The sequence below is a fragment of the Rattus norvegicus genome, chromosome 5 (genome assembly GCF_036323735.1).
Source record: "Rattus norvegicus strain BN/NHsdMcwi chromosome 5, GRCr8, whole genome shotgun sequence".
Lineage (NCBI taxonomy): Eukaryota > Metazoa > Chordata > Mammalia > Rodentia > Muridae > Rattus > Rattus norvegicus.
The window spans coordinates 55,595,628-55,620,543 of NC_086023.1; the positions used below are offsets into that span (position 1 = coordinate 55,595,628).

Below are 24,916 nucleotides of genomic sequence, written 5' to 3' on the forward strand. Positions count from 1 at the left end.
AAGCAGTTGGGTTCAGAATCCAAGAGAAGTGATTTTTAATTATTAATCTTGGAGAGTTTTGAGCCAGATTGCCTGAGTTGAGCCAGCCAGCCAGAGTTCAGAAAAAGCAGAAAGGGTAAGGTTATTCAGCAGTAGGCCTCTGAGAAGACAATTACAACTGGGAAATAAAAGTTACTTTTATAAATGTCATTTAACACAGAGGTGGAGACCTTGGTAATCAGCAGGATAAACATATAAGTAGTTAAAAGAGATCAATTGTATATGTTCTAACTTGTTGCTCTTTTAATATTTCAAAGTGAGTTAAGTATCTTTATTTTACCCATCTTAAACTAACCATGTACAATTGGAGACAGTTGTAAAATATACCCTTCTAGTAATTAAGCGCCTAGAAATTTTTCACTCAAAAGGAACAAAAGTAATTAAATAAAACCAAAAGATCATAATTGAGTGACAGTTTTTGCAGACATTTTTCATCATATGCAACATTTTTATAAGTAGAATAAATGACACACAAGAGTCTGACAAGTGTTAAAGATCCTCTATGTAATTCTAGCATAGATATGCTTTTTAATGCCATAATTTGTCATTTTAAAATTAAGACATCTTTTTTATCATAAACAATAATAATCATACATAATGTATATAATACAAACTAGAATGAAGGTACACGTGTGTGTGTGTGTGTGTGTGTGTGTGTGTGGTGCAGGCAAAATTTATCATTAGATAATATTGTTCCCTGAGCAATACAGATGTAACAACATAGATGTATTTCAATTAATACATTATTATTTTGTTAATATTCTATAGCATAGTTTATAGATTGGACCTATACTTATTATAGTTGTATGTTATTATTTAAAAAAACACCAAGTGGAAGAAGCAGGCACATTCTCATAGAGCACAGACCTCCCAGGGGTTCCTTTTCCTTTGGTTTGGTGAATTCTGCTTCTGTTCTTGCTGTTTGTGGGTTTGTTGATGTGTTGGATAGTTATTCTGTCAACTTGACACAGAATAGAGTCTATTGGAGGGTGAAACCTCAATTAATAAAATTTCTTTGTACGATGCAGTTATAGGGGATTTCCTTAATTAGTGATTGATGGAGGAGGGCCCAGCCCTTTGTAGGTGGTACCATCCTTGGGCTGGTGATTATGCTTTCTATAGGAAATCAGGCTGAGCAAATCATGAGAAGTAAGCCATGCAAGCAACACTCTCCCACAATGTCTGAATCTGTGTGCATCACATGCTACCTCCTGCTCCCTGCAGTTTAAGTTACTGTCCTGACTTCCTTTGATGATGAACAGTGATGGAAATATAAAACTTTCCTCCCTAAGTTGCTTTGGTGATGGTGTTTCCTCATAGCGATAGTAACCCAAATTAAGATAGTGAACCTGGTTCAGATATGGTCCTGCGCTTCCTATTTTAGCCACGGCTGCCCTTGAACTAAGGATATTCTGGTATTAGTTTTGGAGGGCTGTGATGACTAACTTTTATCGCTATATCTTCCTAGATTTTTCAAACTCTGCACATGAAAATTTTACTCACTCTTCTCAGTGAATCATTTTACTAGAGAATCCATACATATAATCTTGATAATAAAATCATTTCAATAAATCATTAAAATTCAAAATATATGTGCCTTTCTTGACTATAAAAGGTAATTTAATTGAGCTTTACAGAGCATGAGTATTTTCAATAATGTTTTAAAAATCTGAAGTAATTTTTTTAAAGGGATTGATTCAGACTAATTCACTTCCTCTCCATGTAGATTGACAGATCAACATCAAACCCATCAACAATTTTTTAACCTCAAAAGCAGGTGGTTATTAAAAATAGGGATAAAATATATCATGTTCTCTCAGCATACTGGCCACATTTTTAACTGACTTGTATTAATTATTTAGTTTCAATAGTATCTTCATGAATTTACTCTCATTATCTACAACATCAATGGGAGAACTGGAACACAGGATGTTCCTTTCCTTCTCCAAGGTCACATGGCTCCTAAATGGGTTCTAAATGCAGGAAGCCTGGTTCCTGTCACACCTCCACTACTTATCAATATCTTCCGTCCTTTAAACACCAGTGTTAACTCACAGCAGAGTCTCATCGGTCTTCCATTCTTCATAAAAGATGTAAAGTCTGGTTCTTTGTGTACCAATCTCAAGATATACTGATCTGAAACCAAGCTTCCCAGAATTCTCAAAATGAGAGAGGACTTCAGTAAAACAGCTCAGGGTCCAAAGACACGCCTTCTAGGTTTACTGACAGTACCAGGAAATGGTTGGACCCACAGCTTCTGAATGAAGGATTATGGACCACAGGCAGAAATTATGCCTCTCTCCCTGTTTCCCTTTTTATAAAATGGAGACAATGGTGGTGGCAGCAGCAGTTCCCACACTGCACATGTGGGGCCCATAGAGTTCTGTCTCTCAGTGTATTACAGAAAACACTTTCTGGGTTTTTATTATTGTTACAATTCAGCAGCTTTAAATGACTCCTCAGTGAACAACTCTTTGAGTAGAGGAAATCTTTTTATTCATTCAGAAAGACACTATTTGGGTAGATCTACTTGCTTTGTAAAGGTTGAATCAATCCAATTGCTGTTCAGGAGAATCTGTGTGAGTCTGTTTGTTCTCATTAGCCCATGTCAAGGCTAGCTAATTCCAGATTGTTTTGAGACACCAGGGACACTGAGGAGATTCACAGAATGCAAATTGTCTTGTGCTAGATGCCCTTGAAAATCAGCACTTTTGTTTCCTGGGCCTCTGCCTAACCTAAAACTGCTTATATAGGAACCAATAAAGGATTTTTCAGGCAGCTGTTGCATGGTTGGAAAAGGTGCTCACAGACTTCTCAGCTGCATGGGGTAGACGGAATAAGGGGCTGGGAAAGACTCCAGTAATATCCAGAGTCCTGGAATTTTGAGACCTTGTCAAAGCTCTTTCACTCAAGGTAATTCCCAAAGGGTCCTGGTCATAACCATCCAGAGGACACCAGACACCAAAGAAACCTTCATTATGGATAGCATGGTTTCTGCAACAAATGATTATCCATCTTCTTAATTTCCAAATATAAACCTTAGCTTAATGGTTCCAGAGTAACCGTACCTGCTCCACACACATACACCTGCTCTAACCTTGCCCAAAATTTTCATCTGAGGGATGCAGGGATGGTTCAATATATGAAAATACATCCGGCTGGAGAGATGACTCAGCGGTTAAGAGCACCCGACTACTCTTCCAGAGGTCCTGAGTTCAATTCCGAGCAACTACATGGTGGCTCACAATCATCTGTAAAGAGATGCCCTCTTCTGGTGTATCTGAAGACAGCTACAGTGTACTTATATATAATAAATGAATAAATCTTTAAAAAAAAAGAAAATCCATCAACATAATCCACTATATAAACAAAACTCAAAGAAAAAAAACCCACATTATTATCTCATTAGATGCTGAAAAAGTCTTTGACAAAATACTACACCCCTTCATGTTGAAAGTCCTGGAGAGGTTACTAATTAATGGTATATACTGAAACATAATAAATGCAATATACAGCAAACCAACAGCCAACATCAAATTAAATGGAGAGAAACTGGAAGCAATCCTCCTAAAATCCAGGACAAGGCAAAGTTGCCCATTCTCTCCCTATTTATTCAACATAGTACTCAACATTCTAGCAAGAGCAATTAGACAACAAAAGGAGATCAAGTGAATACAGATTTGAAAGGAAGAAGTCAAAGTGCCACTATTTGTAGATGACATGATTGTACATAGGCGATACCCAAATTTCCACCAGAGAACGACTACAATGGATAAACAACTTCAACAAAGTGCAGAATATAAAATTAACTCAAACAAACCAGTAACTCTCTTTTATATATATATGATAAACAGGCTGAGAAAGAAAATAGAGAAACAACACCCTTCACAATAGTCACAAATAATATAAAATATTTTGGTGTAACTCTTACCAAGCAAGTGAAAGATCTGAATGACAAGAACTTCAAATCCCTGAAAAAAGAAATCGAAGAAGACCTCAGAAGATGGAAGATCTCCCATGCACATAGATTGGCAGGATTAAATTATCAGAATGCAGGAGACAGTTTATTTCCTAACAATATAAACCAGAAGTACATTTTATATATGATCATTTTGGTGACAGAATTCAAGTTTATTTATGGAAAATGTATCAGAATTTAACATGTACGAGGAAAAAAGTGTATTTTCATGAAATTGGAGTCCACAAAGAAATAAGGTGCATGCATACATGAAGTTTATGCCTATGAAATGATGTTGATTCCCTTAGAATTTACAGCAGAGGGTTTCTGGGTAAGTCACAGCACTTTAAGTCACCATGGTTGTTTGATTTGATGCTTCCTCCTTTGAAACAGTGGTTAAGAGCACTAGACACTCATGCAGGGGACTGGGGTTTGAGTCCTAGCACCCACGTGGTAGCTCACAATAGTCAGTAACTTAAGTTCAGCTGATTCAATGCCATCTTCTTTCCTCTGTGGGTACATGCATTCATCCAGCGAAAACACCCATGCACAAATAAAAATAAATTTAAGAAAGATAGATAATTATAGGAAAGAAAACAATAATCACAAATTAGTGAACCCACATTAGTCGGCCCTGAGAACGCAGGTAGTGAGTTTTCTAAGTGACTACAGAGAACTGGGTGTGGATTTTGATTCTATCCCTTCATACTAATGGTGGTTAAAGTTAATTACTCTTTTGGGTTTCAATAAAACCACCAACAAAGCATAAAATTCTTTTCCTGAGGCTCTACGGGAGAATTTTACAACAGTGGTTGTCAACTACTACATAGCACAAATCTGGGTACCTGATTGCTCACAACATGTTGGTCATTGATGAAACCACCAAATACCACCTACAATGTATTCTGCTAACTCTACCTACTTGCTAGGAATGACAAGCAATTTCCCAAAATGGGAGTAAAAATGAAACAAAATGTTATTTTCAAACATTGTAGCACTATTCCTTCAGCCTGGTAGCCTGAGACAGAGCTCTGTCCTGGGTTTGGAAAATACATGAATAGTTGATGAGCTTAGGACAAAGAAACCATTAATTTTATCTCCTCAAAGTACATTCTTGGTAATGTGCTTTACAACTTACAAAACTTTAACATACAAACCAAAGGCTCCCATCCTTAAGACACCGAGATAAACCAAGTAGGACAAAGGGCAGTGCTGAAGCAACTATGTTTCCAATGTCTTCCTGGACAGCAGCTTCTCTGATACTTTCTAACTTTTCCTGTCATCCCATTCTCCTGTACTTTTAAATGCTGGTAGGAGCAAAGACTCTCAGAATCCAGCAGTGATGAATGACTTGATATTTGACATACTTACTTCATCTGGAAGAATCAAAAGTTACAACTATGTAGTCTTGCTTTCAAAAATAATTTGAGCATGTTTTTATAATTTTATATTTGTCTTTTACTTCTTGTTATGAGCTCCTTCCCTCATAATTGTCTTTTTCTCCTGCCACCAAATCCCTCTTCTTGAGTCTTCCTCCTGAGTGTGTGTGTGTGTGTGTGTGTGTGTGTGTGTGTGTGTGTCCCACTGAATTTAATTAGGGTAGCTGGCAGAAGCTTGAGTGGAAACTGTTGATTAATTGAGAGCAATATAAAAGTAACTGCATCATTAAAGATGCAGACTGTTTTTTTTCCTTGATTGTGAAACTAGAAAACAATTAAATTAATATTTTTTGACTCAGATTTTATTCCATTTAATTTTTTATCAAATCTTTGTAAGCTAGGTAGATTAGATCATTAACTTTTGTTTTGTTCCAACTTTTGAAGATGAAGAAACTCAATTTCAGAGAGCTCAAACAATGCTCTAAGGTCACATATTGGTTCTGCTTTAGAAATCATATTTATTTTTGTTTCTTCCCAACTTCACCCCACAGATCAGTGATTTCCACGGTGGAAGGAGTATTGTTGAGTATGGACACAGTAAGTAAATAGTGTCAGCTTTAAACAACAAGCAACAACAACAACAACTGGATCCCACAGAATCATAATGTCTAGAGAACCAGAAAGTCAGATTTTCAACATCACTTGCCTTGATCTGTGTTTGTGGTAAAGTATAAGAGAGACACTATCCAATAGACAATGTAAGACTTCTGGAGGCTTAAATAATAATTTCATTACTTTTAATCAATAAGATTTGAATAACTCTAGACATTAAATACAAGTAAAAATGACTTAATTCCAGGTAAGGCAAGAAAAAAAGCCAAGAAGCAGGGTAACAAAAATGAGCCTGTTGGAAAAGTGACTTGGCTTTAAACAGGATCCACATACTGTAATTAAGGTAAAAATAAGTCTTTGGAAAAGGTTTTATTCTGACAGCATTAATTTGGTTCTAATATGCCTAGCATTGCAGCAAGAGAAGAGGTGTCTGCCGCATTTTCATTTTCTGAATAAGAGCTCCAGGGAACTGCCTATGGCTACGGTCAGAGACTTGAGTTTAGCGTCTCCCTTCACAATTCTTGTTCTGCCCCAGCATAATTATGTAGTTACAGTAATAACCCCAATTGAGTCTCCACAACAGGTCAAGCATAGTAAACAGATTAGCCTCCTTAATATTCATGAAACCCTTAGGATGCACCCCTCATTTTATGCATGAGGAAACTTAAGTTCAGTAATTTTAAGTAACTTGTCCAAAGGCACACACAAGAATAGAAGAACTGGGACTCACAGCCAGATCGTTCACTCCTACAGCTTCTGCTCCACTGGCTCTCAGATCAGAAGTGGGGAGAACAATCATATACCATGGAAGAAGTGCTCTTGTTGCAAAAGCTTGGCCAAAAACAAAAAAAAGCAGGGGTTGAGAAAAAGCATGAGGAAACATCAGAACTGCCATGTAAGCAGTCGGTGCTGCAACAGAGTTGCAGACAACCCTTCTTGGGTATGTGATTCCAATTGTATCGGTTCAGTAGGTATTGGTTATCTTGGCCACCAGTAAGAGTCATGAAAATAATAGCTACATTAGCTAACAGCAAACTAGACTTGTTGGATGCAAAAAACTCTCAGAATACTTAATTATTATTTGTCCTTCTACAAACTAGACATCTGCGTCAGTAAGTGGCACCAGGAACACGAGCTATTTAGACCAAACAAATGCTGTGCAAATGCTCATTTGAAAAAATGAAAATCCATATTGACTAAAAATTGTTCATTCCATGGTTATCTAGTGTCACTTTCTCCAGTTTCTGTTTTGTATTCAATAGGTGTTCTTTAAGTTGTCAAGGAGTTTTGTTTTGTTTTAAATCAAATGAACATTCATAAGTAATTTAATAGATAATTAACATGTGACTGAAATATTTGAGACAGTATTTTATACCTATTAAGGCAACAATTTCTGCAATGTTTGTAAGCTCAGATTCAACATCTAGCAATCATTTTAATCCCTAGGATATCTTCTAAGCCCGGAAGTATGCTCAATGTTGTATGTTGTTGTGCAGTTGAAATTCTTAGCTGTTAACGTATCTGGGCATTAATGTCTTAATCTTATCAGTTAGATAGAAGATTAAATTAGTCTCAATACTTCTTTATTTTACAAACACTGATATATTTTCTAGTCTTATATTATGTGCAACAAGCAATATACATACATATATATTTATACACACACATACACACCACATACATGAAGAATTGAGATATTCTTTGTAAGTAATTTAGCATGATGGCTGGCACATAGTAAATGCTCAAAAACCATTTCGCTCCTCTTTTCTCCTCAACTCAGATCCTTTTCTACTGTGTAACCTCTTTTTGCTTTGGTTTCTAAACCATGCTAACTTGTCCTCTGCATTGCCTTAGAACCAAATAAGAGATGGCTTTAGGGTTACATTTTCAGTAATCAAAGCTTACACATGGAAATGTCTATTGTAATTATAGTCATTATGCACAAAATGCAAGGTATTTTTCTATTTGCTCTTTGGGAACGTTGGCTGTGACTCCTGCAGTCATAAAGATTATCAAGAGAAACATCACTCTGATTTATTTCTCTTATGTCTTAAAATGGTCTCAAATCGAAGCTCTGCAGGAGCCTGTCACATTAAGCTAGTCGTGAATGCAGAATAGCTGCAGATAACTTTCTGAGGGGTTTTATTTGAGCAGACATAACAGGCCGTTCTAAGAGCGAGAAGGATGTATTGTGAAGGATTGACAGAAAATGATTTTTCATTCTGTTTTATAAATGTCTATTTTTTCAGATGTTTTCTCTGGTCTGAGGCTCACCTAGTGATATTTGCTTTATTTTTTTTCCTCTGTGTTGTTTTCCAGCTGTGATGCGAGGCACGATGAATGAATGCCACAGTCAAAGTGGCATCATACTGCTAAAACCAACATCAAGCACTTTTGGTGGTCATCAAGAACAGTATGGCTTTGTTCTGTGTTTAATGTCTAAGATGTGGACTCTGCTGAGGTGCCTGCCATTTGATACAGCCTTATAATCTTCCTTTTTATTAGCTGTCTGGCAACATCATCCCACTGACTTCTCAGTTTAAATCTTGTTGACTCTCCTAATACAAAAAGACAAGATACTGCCCCTGAAGATATAAACTTTTAGTCTCTTTTAGGATAGACAGACTTTTTTCCAATAGTTTTTTTTTCTTGAAACATAATTTCTTTTTATTTCAACAAGAACGGAGACTGTCTCTTTTCCTCCTAACAAAATATTATGCATTTTAATTATCCAGATGAGCAAGATTTCTTGATATATACAGATTAATCCTTGAGATTGTTTGAAAGGCACACAATACATTGTACATTCTCCTTCACTTGTTTACTTCAATTAGATAGCATCTATTGGGTTCCTGCTATAAACCACAAAGTGTTAGGTATCGTGAATAGCAAAAGAATAGTTTTATTTAAGGAATAAGTAGAAATGACATAATGATATTACAGCATGTTAAGTGCTTTGCTGGGAGTGTGAGTGAAGTCTTGGAGTGTAAAGTATTGAAGTCTGATTTGAATGGCTTTTCAGACCAGGTAGAGAAACATTCATGGCCTGTGTTAGTGTGTGTCAGAAAGCAGACAATGGGGAAGGAATTCTTAGTAAGAGGGGATATGGAGCTGAGGGTGGGTAAAACAAAGAGACATTAGGGCAGAGAGAAGTGTCACATAAGTGAGAATAGGAGAATTGTTTGTACACTGGGAAAAGTAACTTCAACATCCCCTTATGAAAGGTCTTGAAGTCACATTGCAGATTTTGTTAAACAGGCCTCCTGGTACGTGTGCACACACGTGTGCATGTGAGTGTGCATGTTTGTGTGTGCGTGTGTGTGTGTGTGTGTGTGTGTGTGTGTGTGTGTGTGTGTACAGAAGTTTCAGGTAAGGAGAAAGAGATCAGTATAAGAGGCCTGGGAGAAAGCAAAGCAGAAGACAGGTAGAACTCATGGACACAGGGAGTGTAGGGCGCTGTGGAGGAGGTCTCTGCACCTCTTTTGGAGGGACAGGATGCTATCCCTTGTTTTTTGAGTTAAAGAATAAGGACTAGACATGCAATGTACAAAGGAAATCCCCACCTGGTATTCTCTTTCCTTTTTCCTTTGTGGTTTTTCTGTATAAAAATGGACCCAGTTTCAAGATAGTTTAGAGTGCTTTTAGAAGGAGAGAAAGAAGAAAAAGTAGGAAAAGAGAGGATGCAGGAGTCAGGGTCCACCTGAGTGTAACTAGGAAAGATTGTAAACAAGTGAAGGATTCATGGCTAGACTGATGGCCCTCTTGAGAGACCCCCACTGCGTTCAGAGTGGATGAGACTCCATTCTCAGTGTGCCTGCTTCTCTTTATCCCGGTGTGAAATATAGGGCAGAGTTTAGCTGAGAATTCTCTAATTCTCCATTTCCCCGTGCTTACTGCTACCATGCTTGTATATCCAGCTTACCTCTTAAACAAAGCATTTGTCCCAAAGGAAGGCTATGTCACACTGCTTGCGTTCCCAACTGAGTCCCTCCACACTGCCCCCATCCTTCACCTTGATATGTGCCCTAGAGTTGTGCCTGAGGGACCGTATGAACTCAGCAGTCCCCTGTGCCCTCAGACAGCCTCCCTTTTCTTTAGATTCAGGTACGTTTGGCTTCTTGAGCCTTTGCCTGCTTGTATTTATCATTTAGGTCCCCAGGCCAAAATGCACTTCTTTTCCACGTAAGACATTTTACAATATTCGAACTGCTAGCATCTCTCCTCGCTTCTTCCAGAAGGAAATGAAAATCAATGTGGAGGGTTTACGGCTTTGTATTAGACAGTCAGCACCCTCTACCTGCAATTGCTTCCTTATAAGGAAAGAGGAAAGAAAGCACAGCAGACAGGCACAGGGGCTAAGAGAACAACAATAAGAGAAGTGATTTTCCCAAGGAAGGTGGTGTAGGCAGCATGTCGCTTACATTTCTACATTGAATACACTTAAATTTAGTTTATATTTTCATTAATATAATATGAATTCATAGTTTAAGAAGTCAGATGCTGTACTAGTAGTAATAATGAAGTAACAACAAAAATTCATAATGATAACTTCTGCATCCCCTTCGTTGAGGCTAACATGTAGTCTGAGTTTTTCCCACAAAGGCTCATAATGATTCGAGTTTGGTCTACATCATAGCACTGTTGGGACATGACAGAGTTTCTCATAGCTGAGGACCACTGAGAGGTCCTCTGGACACTAAGAGTGAGGCACAGTCTCATAAAATAGCGATCTGTGATCTCAGATATTGAGCTTCCAAACCAGTGAGGGAAATAAACCTTTTTCTCAATTGTACTTACTGCCTTTTGTATTTTGTTACAGTGTTGAAAGGTTTCTGTGAGGAACAATATACCTTGCAAGTTAATGGGAGACTAAAGGCAGGAAAAATATGCCTTGTGTGTTAAGAATTCTGTTTTCAGTTATAATATTACAAAGAATTTCTTGCTTGTCCTGTCTTAAATCCTGGTTAAAGAATGAGTTCTCATTTGTCCTGTGTCAAGTCCTTGCAAAATGTCATTTCTATATGTAATTAAAAGTAAGCCTCTCTTTCTTAAGCCTGTTGTAAGCTGCTTGCAGCCCCAATCGCATGACATATGTGTGTGTGTGTGTGTGTGTGTGTATATCCTTGCCTTAGATCATTCCTTTTTTTAATTATATCTTTCTATCAATGTACCACCAACTCTCTCACTCCTGTGAACACATATTCTTCTACAAAAAGGGACTTCAAGAGGCCAGCAGGGGCTGCTTCCTCAATTCTGGACTTAGTTTGAGGCAGCGAGCTGGCCAAACCTGAGTATACCCCAAATGCAAATTGTTTTAATTAGACAATAGTAGATTTGGACTTTTCTCTTCATGACTCTCAGATTTAACATTATTTCACTTTCACTCTCCTGTAGTTGTTTATTTTAATTAAAAAATTGTTAAAATGATGTGAGTAAATCATCATTATCATCAATTCATAAAATGGAGAATGATGTTCATCTATTCCAAATATACAACCACATAAAAATGGTTATTATAAACATTAATTCAACTGTGGTCATAATACCATGACTCTAGAAATATTTAGTGCTTCTGGTGTAATGTTTCATAATTATATATATTTGCATTCTTAATCTTCCCTGGCATCAATAATTTCCCCATTTCACAACCTGTATGATCTCTGTGGCTAAACCAAGCTTCAAGCACATATTCTCCTGCAAAACTGAGAACTTCCTTTTAGTCCATAGGAACACATGGCTCATATTATTCGGTCTGCTGCTCCTGCTCGTTTGTGAGACTGACCTCCTGAAGCCTCTACCTAAGTAATTTGAAGGGGTTGTTCTGGAAGCACACTGGAAGCTTGGAACATATTCTTTTGGCAACCTAAAGATGTCATGTGTGTGTGTGTGTGTGTGTGTGTGTGTGTGTGTGTGTGTGTGTGTGTTTTGTTTATATGAATATGTGTGTGTGTGTGTGTGTCCAGAAAATGTTTTGTTTATGGGTTATACTGGGATTTACTAATCTGTAGATCCTACTAATATGCCAGTAGATCTATCTATCTATCTATCTATCTATCTATCTATCTATCTATCTATCTATCTATCTATCTATCTAGATACCTATCTATATCTATCTACAGAGAGATTTACTGATTTTCTGGGTACTATTTCCCTTGTCTCCCTTGGTGGGATATGTTGAGTTTTCTGAGCATTAAATTTTCACCTGCACAATTGACACTGAGTAGTCACAGTGTGTCATGTGCCTGATACCTCCTTTTTTCTTCTTTCTCAGGCAGCGTAGCAGATGCTACTCTGTTCTGAAGCTTTACGATGACATATTTTTCTCATTTGTTGGTGGGAGAACACTGAGCCCTCAAAGTCTGGAAATTGTATCTAGGTTCCGGAAATCAGTTTGAGGTTATTATTAGTACTGCAAATCCATTGTCCTGCTGGTTGTTTCCCTCTTCCTAATCTTTGTCTCATTCTTCTCTACCCCTGTGGATGGTCTGCCCAACTATGCTTCCAGAATATACTTTCACTGACTTTTCTTATTCTTTAAGTATTATACATTTTATTTCTTATTTCTTTAATTTTTTTCTTTATTAAATTATAGTATTGTATTTTATTTTGGAGAATATGATGTCTCCAACTTGTGGACAGTGTAGTTTGTCTAGCTCTTTCTGCCCAGGCTGCTTCTCTCTGTTTATACTGCTGTTCCTCTATCATGAAAATAATCCCCTCTGTGTGTTTTAGAGGACCCAAAGAGCTACAGGCACATAGTGAGATCTACAAATTAATAAGCCCGAGTATAACCCACAAACAAAACAAAACAAATCAAAACAACCATACCCCAATGTTATTTACTGAAAGAAGTAAGTATGTCTGTGTCCACAGTTATTTTTCCCTCTGGGTTCAAAGTCTCCAGAAAGTCTCCTATTGTCCTGAACTACATATATGAGATCGACTTTTATAATTCTAAGAGCTAAGTAATACAGAGAAGTTAAAGTATTATTTTTCAACAACCATACTCTATTACCCATCCATCTTTCCATCTATCCATCCATCTATCTACCTACCTACCTACCTATCTATTCATCCCTCCCTTCTTTCATACATATACAGTCTGTAGGGAGTTGTAAGGGCCAAAGTTAACCTGTAAGCCATACTGGCTCAAGGACAGAAAACTTCCTGGAATTCTGGAGGCTATGATTCTTGTGAGATAAAAAGCCACATATCTTCTCTCCCCTGAACAAATTTGAATAACCCAACAGTACCAGATGCGTTTGGTTGGGTGCAGCTGGAAGGCACATGTCAAGATTTAGTCTTTTTTTTTAAATGTTTATATAGATCAACTTCTTTTTTATTAGATATTTTTATTTCCATTTCAATGTTATTCCCTTTCCTGGTTTCCCATCTATAAACCATCTATCCCTAAGCCACCTCCCTGCCCCTGCTTCTATAAAGATGTTCCCCCACCCATCTACTCACCCATTCCTGCCTCCCTAACCTGACATCCCCTTACACTGGGTTATCAAGCCTTGGCAGGACCAAGGGCTTGTCCTCCTGTTGGTGCCCAAAAAAACCATCCTCTGCTACATATGCAGCTAGAGCCATGGGTCTGTCCATGTGTACTCTTTGGATGATGGTTTAGTCCCTGGGAGCTCTGGTTGGTTGGTATTGTTGCTCTTATGGGTTTGCAAACCCCTTCAACTCCTTCAATTCTTTCTCTAACTCCTCCAATGGAGACCATGTTCTTAGTCCAATGGTTGGCTGCAAGCATCTGCTTCTGTATTTGTCATGCTCTGATAGAGCCTCTCAGCTATATCAGGCTCTCTGTCAGCATGCACTTCTTGGCATCAGCAATATAGTCTGGGTTTAGCTGTATGTACATGGGCTGGATCCCCAGGTGGGGCAGTCTCTGGATGGCCTCTCCTTCAGTCTCTGCTCCAAATTTTATCTCCATATTTCCCAAGATGTACTCTTGCTCCTGACTGTATATAGGTTGGAGGTATGCAGGCAGGAAATATGTCATGATATATGCTTGCTTCTGATTGGACCTGAATGAATATATGGAGGCTTTATGAGTCTTTTTAAGCCTCTGCAAATGTGATTATTGACCATTCAAGGGAACCCCAGAATAGTCCTGACCAGAGTTCATCATCCTGTCCAATATTTGATAAAACCTTGCTTAAATTTTGGCTCAAAACATGTGGAAATTGTCTTTTTCTCCAGATTCTCAGGTTTAGTAGAGTCAAAGAAGCCTTGAGCTAATGTGTAAAAGTAAGCTGATCCCAAATGAATGGATGTGTATTATTACACGGGACCAATCCCTCAGACTCACAGGAACTCACGCAGCCTTTATAGGTCAGGTCAGGAAATTGGCACATCTTTGCTCTAGTCTGTGAATGGTTGTGGATCTGGGTTGTCGCACAATTGGTGCATCTTCATCTGAGAAAACATGGCTACCATGATCCCAGCTTTTATGTGCATGTGTCCTTATGTGTTTCTGCTTTTCTTCAGTCCCTCATTCTAGGCCCAAGCCATGGTGAACGCAGCAGTAATATTTTATCTCCCAAAGTGTCTGAGAAATTGGTGAGGGGTTGTTAATTGGATTTGTGGTGTGAGAATGAAGAATGGCGCTCTAATTGCTCTACTTTTAGACTTTCAACTTCTATTCATCAGCGCTTACTTACTTTTCAATCTTTACCTTCAGTATATCTGATTCCCAACCTATTAGAAGGTTCTGCAATTCATACACTTACTGTATGTTTGTTTCTGCTGCAACTGTGGGCTCTGTAAAGAGAAATGCTTTTTTCCAATCTCCTTTTCCTTATTTATCTTGTGATATTAGGTATACTTACATCCTGCTCCTGATTATTCTGACTGGTTAAGGGTTCTGCTCCTTATTCTTATATTATTTATGGTTTCTGAGGAAGTAGAGATAAAAGCTATGTTCAACTATGCATGAATTCACTATTCCATCCTTTATTCTTGTGGCTTCTCCCTAGCTCTTCTGCCCATAGCATGGTCTTACAGTCATCACCTTACTTTCCTTACAAAATCTGCATAATTACATAATCAAGAGAGTATTTTACATTGGCATAAATTTAGCATTTCTACAATCTTTTTCATCTCTCCATTTCTCACAGGAAAACTCAGATAAAATCAGAGAGGTTTTAGAGAAAGAAGGAAAGGTTTAGTTAGAGAAACTAAGTTTAGCTAAATAACATATTTTAAAAAGTAGAAAGAGAAGATAAATGGTGACAACTAAGGATTGGAATGATGATTGTGTTCTGATGAAGATTCAAAACATTTCTAGGTGGAACACATTTGAAAGGTTATAAAAGAAATTTATGAAGGACTTGCTTTGAGTTATCAAACTGATAACCCATTTAATGGTTTTCAAAGTCTTCAAGTCAGTGCTAGATTTTTTTTTAAATTTATAGTCACATATAATTGATGGTTTCTTGATTGACATGCTGCATATTTTTTAGAGCAAAAGGAGTTATTTATAATGCTCTAATTTATGATATTCAAATCTAAACACAATGATGCCAGCATGAAAATATTTAAATATCTCTAGCCTGGAAATAGTATCCAAATCTCCTTTCAAATGAAATGTAGTAAAAAAAACCAAAGGAAATTAGATTTAGAATTTGTAATAAAAGGAAATTAGTTTTCTAGGTTTTTTTTTTACATATTTTTCTGTAGTCAAAAAAGAGAAAAGTCCATTCATTTGGTGTTCAATCTTTGAACTTCCTGACAATCTCACAAACATGGTTTCAATGGGTGCTTTCTTTTCTCATCTCATGCCCAATAGCTTAGTTGCCAAGTAATCGATGCTGTGTGTCAAATCACGATTTTGTGTATGCTAAGCAAATACATTGTTGCTGAGTTACATAGAAGCCCCAAATGAATCACTTGGACTAACTCCTCACACTAATCCTAAAATGTATATATGTAAAATTCATATCTACTTTTCTTTGTTTGCCTTCTGACCACAGTCAGAGATATCAGCCCCAACCCTGCTGACATTCATCATCCACAGTGTATCAATAAATTGCAATAGGCTAGATGATGGTCAGTGTTCTTGGTTAGATTTAGAGTCACAGTGGAACTATCCAACATTTACTCAGAATTTTCAAATGTAGTAAAAATAGAGAAAAATGGCAACCATCAACACTACCATCCGATAATTTATTACAGAGTCAGGGAAAAAAAGAAAAACCAAACAGGCCTTGAGATACTTAAGAATGGAGACAATTGTAAGGCAAGAAGCTGGCATTGGAATGTAGTGTCTGAGAAGATTTTTATCCCCAACAAAAGGCCTTCTCTTGATTACTGGTCTGAATATTTTATTGCAAGTAGGGCATTAGGGTTTGGGACTATGATCACTATTTAGTCATTGTTTGCTCTATAATCTAGAAACACATACTTAGCCTCTGTGTGCCTAGACCTTATTAACTGAAAATAAAGATTAAAATTAAGATAGTCATGATAGATTTTATGTAGAAAAAAATCAATGATTTACTTTCAGGAGAAGGGCATGGCAGTTGGGGGCCAGTAATAATATTCGTACAATGATTCCATAGTTAAGAACCTTTTTGGCAAAATAACAAGCATCACAAGCACTGGACCTCTTGAATACCCAGGCATCCTGGAGGGGAATTAAGAATTATCTAGAATCCAACCTCCTTCGGTTTCTCTATAATGACATTGCACTTAGAGGATCAGAGTTAATCATCGCTCCATCTCAAGCCACCGTTGATGCTTTAAATCCTTATAGTGAATGGCTCATGATCATGGTGTGTCAGACCATGTATGAAACACAAAGAAATTATTATCATATTGGTAGTTGGTAAAATCTATACTATTTCTCAATTTGTTAGGCTGAAAATCCCGAGGTCAGGGGACAGGATATCATTGTGTATGATAGGGGCCTGCTGAATCAGAAACAGGGCCTCTAGTGTCCTCACATGATGATGAGCAAGTATGGAACCCATTTCACAAAGGCAATATCCCTATTCATGAGCCATTCTGCCTTGTCTTCCCGAAAGGTCTCATTTCCTACCTTGGAGATCAGGACTTCACCATGTGAACTGGATGTGTAAACCAAAGTCCCTTGTTATTTCACAGCGGTACAACACTTTCATTGAGTGCGCTTATTTAGATACAGTTTAGAGTGTCTATTCTCAAGTGCCCCATTAGGAAGTTTTAGGAGGATCTTCTTCCACTTGCATTATCAAGCATTTAATGATTTTGATTATAAGAAGTTATGCTGTCATTTTCCTCATTATCTTAAAACCAGTAATCTGTCTTTACTTAAAATCTAATCATGATGCACTTACATGCTTACGATCAGCTGTTGTGTATTGATTGTATATGGCAGCTCTTGAAGCTGACCAATCTCCATTCCCAAGCTATCAGTCAATAGACTGTGCAGTCCCACTTGCTTCACTGAGGCAGACTGAACAAAGTGGAAACTCTTCACTAAGTTATTGGTTTTGTCCTCAGTATGACACTCCTTACCAAAAGACTGCTGGTCCAAGGTTTATTTTTATGCCAGATAGATAGTTTGACATATCTCTTCAGTCTCAAACAAGGAGCATCACTCTCCTAGCCTATGATGGTACATGAAGACAAACACACAGATTACTACATACTTCCCATAGAAGAATAAATACTTATTTATGTTCTTTAATATTTACTCTCCTGATGCATCTTAGGACTTCTTACTCTCTGTCAGCTGAAGAATGGTTCTCAACATCTACTAACATTCACCTATATTATATCAATATGAAGCCTCCTTGACAGTTGTTAGCTCTCACATCACCAAGAAAGAGGGTGTGTCCACACACACAGCAATAGCTTTGCGGCTTTGAAGTGAGATTGAAAAGCGGTCACCAAGTTTCTATCCTTCTGTCTTATTATACCTTGGTATTACCTTTCTTTCTTCATCAAAAACTAATTATATCCTCTATCTTCGTGACACTTATCAAAGCTCTCTATTAAGAAAGCAAAACACAAGTAGTGTCCATCACAGGGTATCACAATTTGCTGGACAGTTCCCAAGTTATTTATGTTTTCACATGGAACAAATATATTATCGTATAATGAATGCATCTGTGTAGGTGAAGCACGAAAAAGCAGGTCCACAAGAGAAATTCCTTTAGAGAATGAAGCTGCTGCCTGCCTGCTCTAGAATGTGTTCTGCAAATGTATTACAGCAAAGTAATGAGTGGTGACCGTCTCTCACTGAGTTCTTATAGCATGAAGAAATGACTTGTAAATATATTGTCTCCTTTGATTTATAAAAAGGTTTTATTCGTCTCATTTCTCTGCTGAGGAAATCAGGGGTGTTTAGATGCTAAACTGGTCAAAGACACACAAACAGCAAATTCGCAGTTTGAATCCATGCAGCCCATGTCTGGAGCCCTGATTCTCAACTACGGCTCACCATCTTTCAGTGGGGCAGTTCGATCTATTGATGGCTGAGGTGACTGTGATGAGGTTTTATAGTAAATTAATTTAGATGAGGAGCCTAATATGGGAGTCCTTTCTCAATTCTGACAGTTGTTGGAGAAAGTGTGTTGGACAGCTTTAAGTAGGTGGTGTGAGTGTAGGTGATTCAGGTCAAGGGCATGAGAACATGACAGCAGGAGAGCTGATCTTGCTACATCGCTGGCTGTAGCATTGAGGGAGCTAACCAGGGCAGTGATGGAGAGCCTTGCCTTGATGGTGTGGGTAGTGGAGAGCTTGTAAGCTGACAAATTCAGCTACCATCCAGGCAAAAATGCAAAGCTTTGTGTTGGCCCACTCCAAAATCTACCCCACCTGTGAACTGTTGGAATGTAGAAGTATACTTGCTATTACTAATTACTACATTATCCTAATACGCAAACACTCACAATAGCCAAAAGCAACACAAAGATGGACACTATACATATGTAAATTAGTTTCCTTATCATTTTACCAACAGGTTCAAATTATTTAAGAGTAGTCATCTGAACATAGCTGAACAGTGTTGAAAATCCACTTACTTGTCTGGTATGTAAAGTTAAATAAAGGATAATAAAGGATCTGTGATAATAGTTGAAGATTTATTATAAGAAGTATCATGCCACATTAGAAAGGGTTAATTGTTAATCTGTCAATGGTCAGATAAAGTTTGGGTAGAAGTAAAAGTATGGATGTATATGCAATATGATAAATACATATAAAATATGAACACAACCAGAGGAGTAGAGTAGAAAATATTGAATAGTTCTGTTTACACAATATTACCAGTTTTTTGATCACTCTGCTGTTCTATACTAAAATTTATATTGAACCTTATATACAATAGTGAAGAAAGGAAAAACAATATTTTCGGATATGTGTGAAAAGCTGAGGGTATTTAGGCTTTACTGCTTCATGCATTGTTTTTTATTATTATGTGTTCAGACGTTATAAAAAGTACCAACCTTGAATACTGCATTTTGCTTCTTTCACTTCATCTAGAAAATAAAACAGGAAAGAAAAAAAATGGTTAAGGCCAATTAAAGCATTTGAGGTACTAAGAGAGGCATCTTTAAAAAAAATAATTAGGTTTCCCCATTTTATCCCTGACAAAGGACAACACTTAACTGTGTAGGGAAAAGCACCTGATAAAATCTTTAACTTTAATAATTTAAAAATATTTTGCGCCTTTTGTATTTTGTGATAGTTTGCTTCTGTGAAATTTTCATATGGCATAGCAATTATGGGAGTGTTTAATAAAAAGTGATAAAACTAAATTAATAAGAGTAAAATTTATGAGGCAGAGATTGGTGGGATTTCTGGAGCTCTCTGGTCAGCCAGTATTAGCCTACGTGGAGAATTCCAGGCCAGCAAGACTATCTCAAATAAAATGTGTAAGCAATGCTTAAAGCAGTTCATGTAAGGGTGCCATGCTCTCATGATACAGTTTTTTCATAAGTTTGGGCAAGACTATTTTCAGAGGACATTGCAATTTATTCTCCTCCGAATTCTGATCAGAACTCAGGCTTTTATGTCTTTCCCTACTCACAACCCTCCACCCCACCCCAGGTAATCTCTTCTCCCTTATGGACCAAGTGATCACTGTGTTGTTTATAATAACTGTTCTACATTCCTTGTGGAAATTGAGATTATGATGCTGAATATTCAAACTGCGAGCCACTTTTCTCAGGGAAATTGTAATTATGATAATGCAGTATTTACCGAAACAATGTATTCAAGTCATTGTTCCTTTAGAGGAATGGGAGGTGAGAAAAAAACACTGAAATAAATCAGCTTTTGGGATCCTGGGCACGTTTTCATGCAAACAAAAGCTGTTATTTACAATGTGTCACAATCAGGTTTACACGTGTCACACATGCGGTGCACATACTTTTCTTAGGAATATATCTAAATTATTTCCATTAAACTCACACAACTACCTCAAGAAGTAAATAGCATCCTAATTTTATAAATGAAAGACTTGATTATTTTGTGCAGCATTGTGATATGAAGATTTATATTAATACATATGTCATTAATATATATCACATCACTTTACTCATGTTTAAAATTTAGATCTCAAAATTTAAGCTTATACTAATAGATACATAAGTAAATCCCATTCTCATATTAATATTTATGTAAGAAATGCTAACAGAATGTACATTTTTGTAGTAAGAAACAAATTTTAAGGTTACATATAATAACCACACCACTAAGTATTCGCATTATAACTTTTCAAAATGGTGAAACAAAGAAAGCATAAGACCAAAGCCAATTAGGAGGAGCCTCGTTCAGTAGGAGAGGTAGCATATGTTTTTGATATTCAGGGATTCAAGGAAGAAGTAAGTCACAGCCCTTATAAATAAACACAGTTTGAACTTGCTATTCACAAATCCTTTATGGACAGTTTAAATCTCACAACCACTATATATATGATTTAGGCTTGCCAAATTTATTTGTTCAAATTTTCAAAATTATCATGTGTTCTTTTATAACTTTGTGCATAGTGGCCAGATTTGATTGATTATGAAGAAGAAGAAGAAGGGAAAGAAGGAGGAGGAAGAGGAGGAGGAGGAGGAGGAGGAGGAGGAGGAGGAGGAGAAGAAGAAGAAGAAGAAGAAGAAGAAGAAGAAGAAGAAGAAGAAGAAGAAGAAGGAGAGAAAGAAGAAGAGAAAGAAGAAGAAGAAGGAGAGAAAGAAGAAGAGAAAGAAGAAGAAGAGAAAGAAGAAGAAGAAGGAGAGAAAGAAGAAGAAGAGAAAGAAGAAGAGAAAGAAGAAGAAGAAGGAGAGAAAGAAGAAGAAGGAGAGAAAGAAGAAGAAGAAGGAGAGAAAGAAGAAGAAGAAGGAGAGAAAGAAGAAGAAGAAGAAGAAGAAGAAGAAGAAGAAGAAGAAGAAGAAGAAGAAGAAGAAAAGAAGAAGAGAAGAGGAGGAGGAGGGGGAGGTGGAGGAAGGAGGAAGGAAATGGTGGTGGAGGAGGAGAAAAGTGAAAATAAAAAGATCCAAGACACTAAGGGACCACAGAAACACAAAATTAGAAACAAAATACATAAGAAGAAAATATATAAATTAGTCTGTTTCCAGAATTCATCCTTGCTAGTACCTTAGTGTATATAGTGAACAGCTTTAGAAATTTCTTTTCCTTTTCTCAGCTTTGTTATATTTCAAGTGTCCTTTCAAGAAGTCCCATATGTCTCCAATATCATTCATTTGTATCCTTTCACTACTAGTCCACTCCTCAGTAGCTCTCATTTGTTCTGTATGGACCATTTAATAATTTCTCCCTGATTCCATACACAAGAAGGTTGATGAGTACAGGGAGCACTGATGAACCTCAATTTTGGCACGATCTTCAGAGCCACCAACATGTCATTTGTTTGATGTTGATGTCAATCACATTCAGCTGAGAAAGAGAAGTAAGTTGTCTAGACTCAAAATGAATTCTCTAGAATAGTTGGCAAGCCAGGTTTAGATATGGTCTTGAACCCCCTATTTTAGCCATTCCTGGGCCCTAGAGGGGGGTGACGTCTGATGTGTGCCACCATACCTTATTCACTACTGTAGTCTACAGGTTTATGACATCAAAACACAAAGGTGCAAAAATATCACTAAGAGTCAATGGAACATATATTTATTTATTTATTTATTTATTTATTTATTTATTTATTTATTTCCTTTTCGATGCAAAAGCAAGAGGTTTATCTTCTAGCACGTTGGGGTCGACCTTCAATTATTCCCTCAAGGTGAAAGACTAGAAGGTGACCCCAAATGGTTATTATAAGCAGTTTTTATAATCTTTAGGGGCACAGGTTACCTCAGCAAGGTTATAGTTTAAAATTATTACATATGGTTTAAACCTTTAAGCATATTGATCTTTAAATCTATTGAGTAGCAAGCATCAGTTGGTACATTCTGAGAATTTTCTACTCAAGAATGTTCCTGTGGTTGGAGAATGGAACTTGGTTAACTCTCGACCTGTGGCAGGAAGCTGGAACCTGGCCTACCCTTGCCCTGAGCCAAGAGGTTGGAAGGCTGGCAAAAGCCTTTAGGATCCTTAATATCCCCCTCCCTTTTTTTCTTGTGGAAGGTCTAATCTTGTAGCTATGCTCGGGGGTCTCTGGTGACTAACTCATATTCTTCAGGTCCTGTCCTCAGGGTCTCATATTGTTAGCATAAGTCAATTTCACAGAAGTTAATTCAGGAAAATATGGTTACAAATACCTCCTAGTGTTGGCAGATACTTTCTCTGGTTGAGTTGAGGGTTTCCACACCAAGAAGGAAAAGCTACCATGGTCGCCAAGAAGATTAAAAAAAAATTTTCCCTGAGGTTCATAGTGTCCAAGGATTGAATAACAGTCCTGCTTTGGTTTCTAAGGTTAGTCAGGGATTGGCAGAGACATTGGGGACTAATTGGAAGCTCAATTGTGCATACTATCCACAGAGCTCAGAGCGGGTAGAGAGAATGAAGCAAACCCTAAAAGAGACTTTAACTAAATTTTCCTTGAAGACTGGCACTGACTGGGTGGTGCTCCTTCCCTTGGCCCTGTTCCAATAGAACTTTTAAAATGATTTACAACAGTAGCTACATAATCACATGATGTACTCATCTCAGTACATATGGCCCAAACCAGGGATGCTGACCCGATAATGCAACAGGACAGCCTTCCACAGGTATTATTTAGGGCGGAGGTACAGCTAAATGTTGAAGCACTTGCCTGTTTGTGAGAGACCTAGGCTCAGTCCCTACTGCTCCAAAACAAGGACGCAGCTGAAGTGTCTCATAACTTGGTAATGGTAAAATGCAGTTCTAAGGATGTAATAAAACACTCAAGATCAGTGACTCTTTTTGTTCCCCTGACTCTTCAAAGGATAGACTCTATGGATCTGAGAAGAAAAGTAGGGAAATCTGAGTAATCAACATGGCATTGTTCCTGTGTCCCAATCCTACACATTAACCTCTGTGCCTTTAGATACCCTTATCTGCAAAGGGGAAATACTTCCGTCCGGGGACATAAAAGGAAGCTCATTAATCATTAAGATATGCCTGATTAAAAACAAATAAAGAAACAAAAACAACAACAATTTGCATAGTCGTGGCAAACAGCTGGCAGCAGAGAGTGAAGCTGCTCAGATATGACGGAACAATGAGGCTGCATCCACAAAGAAGACAGCGATGCCTGACGTTAAGGTATGTCACCTGCACTTCTTAATCTTTCCCTGCTTACTTTCAAAAGGCAATAGCAAAGCTCGGTACCGTGCATAAGCAATGAGGATAAAGGTTTCAGACATTTTAGCTGGTGTCCCGTCACAAGGTTGATGACCTAAGTTAATAAAGATACTGGCTAAACAAAATAGAATTCTACCATGGACAGTTGAAGAAAGATGGTTGAGGATGACAGGAATTAGCTACAGCCTTGAGACCAGCCCAGAGATAGAGAGTGCTTCCTAATATCTTCCTCATGGGTCTGCACCAGATGAGGTCCGAGCGCCAAGAAGAGAAGTGAACACATGCTCCCCATCTCTAACCCAGAAACTATCTCCAACTGATAACTACTTGAAAATGAAAAAAAAAAACACATTAGTTTTCTCTTAGGATATCTCATTGTACAGCAAGAGATGTCCAGCACAAATCTAACCCAATGGCATCTTCGGAGGCTCTTTGTGTGTATGTGATTGCTTTCAGTTTTGTTCTTTTAGTGAGATTCCTGAGTAGGTAAATGTGTGTGTCTCTGCTTCTGTATCTGGTTCCTGTGCTTTTTCTTTGGCTCCTTTTCTTCTGGTGGGATTGTTTTGTTTATATTCAGTTTTGTTTTACTCTGTCTTATTATTATTCTAAGGAGAGACAGAATGGGACATGGGAAGGATCTTGGAGGAGCCAAGGAGAAAGAAACTATAACCAAAATATATTGTATGAAAACAATCTATTTGTAATTAAAAAAGTGATATTTTATAAAAATTGGAAGAAAAGCAAAGGAAGTGTTTGTTATGGCAGTGTCCTCAGGAAACGTGGCCTTCTAGGATTGGATAAGTTGTTGGCAGACACTGCAGACAGACACAGAGCATGCAGATGATGCAGGATACCATTTTGCTCCTCTCTGTGACAAATGTTCTCCACTGCCTGAAGGACTGACTGATGTATTCCCACAGCTGATTTCTTCTCCCAGATTGCTTTGCCCTCTGCTTGAGAGACTGAATAGTAACTTAGGGTTTTCTCCATGTATGACAGCCCCCTTCTAACCACACCTCTTTTGTTTGGTTTGAGAGAAACCTACAAATTCAAAGACTCCAAGTGTACAGCATTTCAGATATTGTGAGAGAGATTTATCTACATCATGATTACAGGATTCAGAAGGCAGAGATCTGAAAGAAACATGGATGTAGGTGACTCCAAAGATGGTGCCCTTCCCAATAAGGTTTAGAAAATCTTAAACCAATTTTCAGTGCATTTTATC

At 37.6% G+C, this 24,916-nt stretch overlaps 1 protein-coding gene across 11 annotated transcripts in view; it reads right to left on the reverse strand.

Annotated features, from left to right (window-relative positions):
• Positions 1-24,916, reverse strand: part of Lingo2 (leucine rich repeat and Ig domain containing 2) — a 1,322,423-nt gene that overhangs the window by 429,378 nt on the left and 868,129 nt on the right. For 6 of the 11 annotated variants that reach the window (XR_010066383.1, XM_063287596.1, XM_063287593.1 and 3 more), the window contains 3 exons: positions 19,431-19,463; positions 6,719-6,819; positions 3,971-4,010 (listed from right to left, as the gene is read on the reverse strand). The gene's annotated coding sequence lies outside the window, so the exon portion shown is untranslated. The remainder of the gene's footprint in view (positions 1-3,970; positions 4,011-6,718; positions 6,820-19,430; positions 19,464-24,916) is intronic. The other 5 variants (XM_063287591.1, XM_039109831.2, XM_063287594.1 and 2 more) reach the window with 3 other exon arrangements.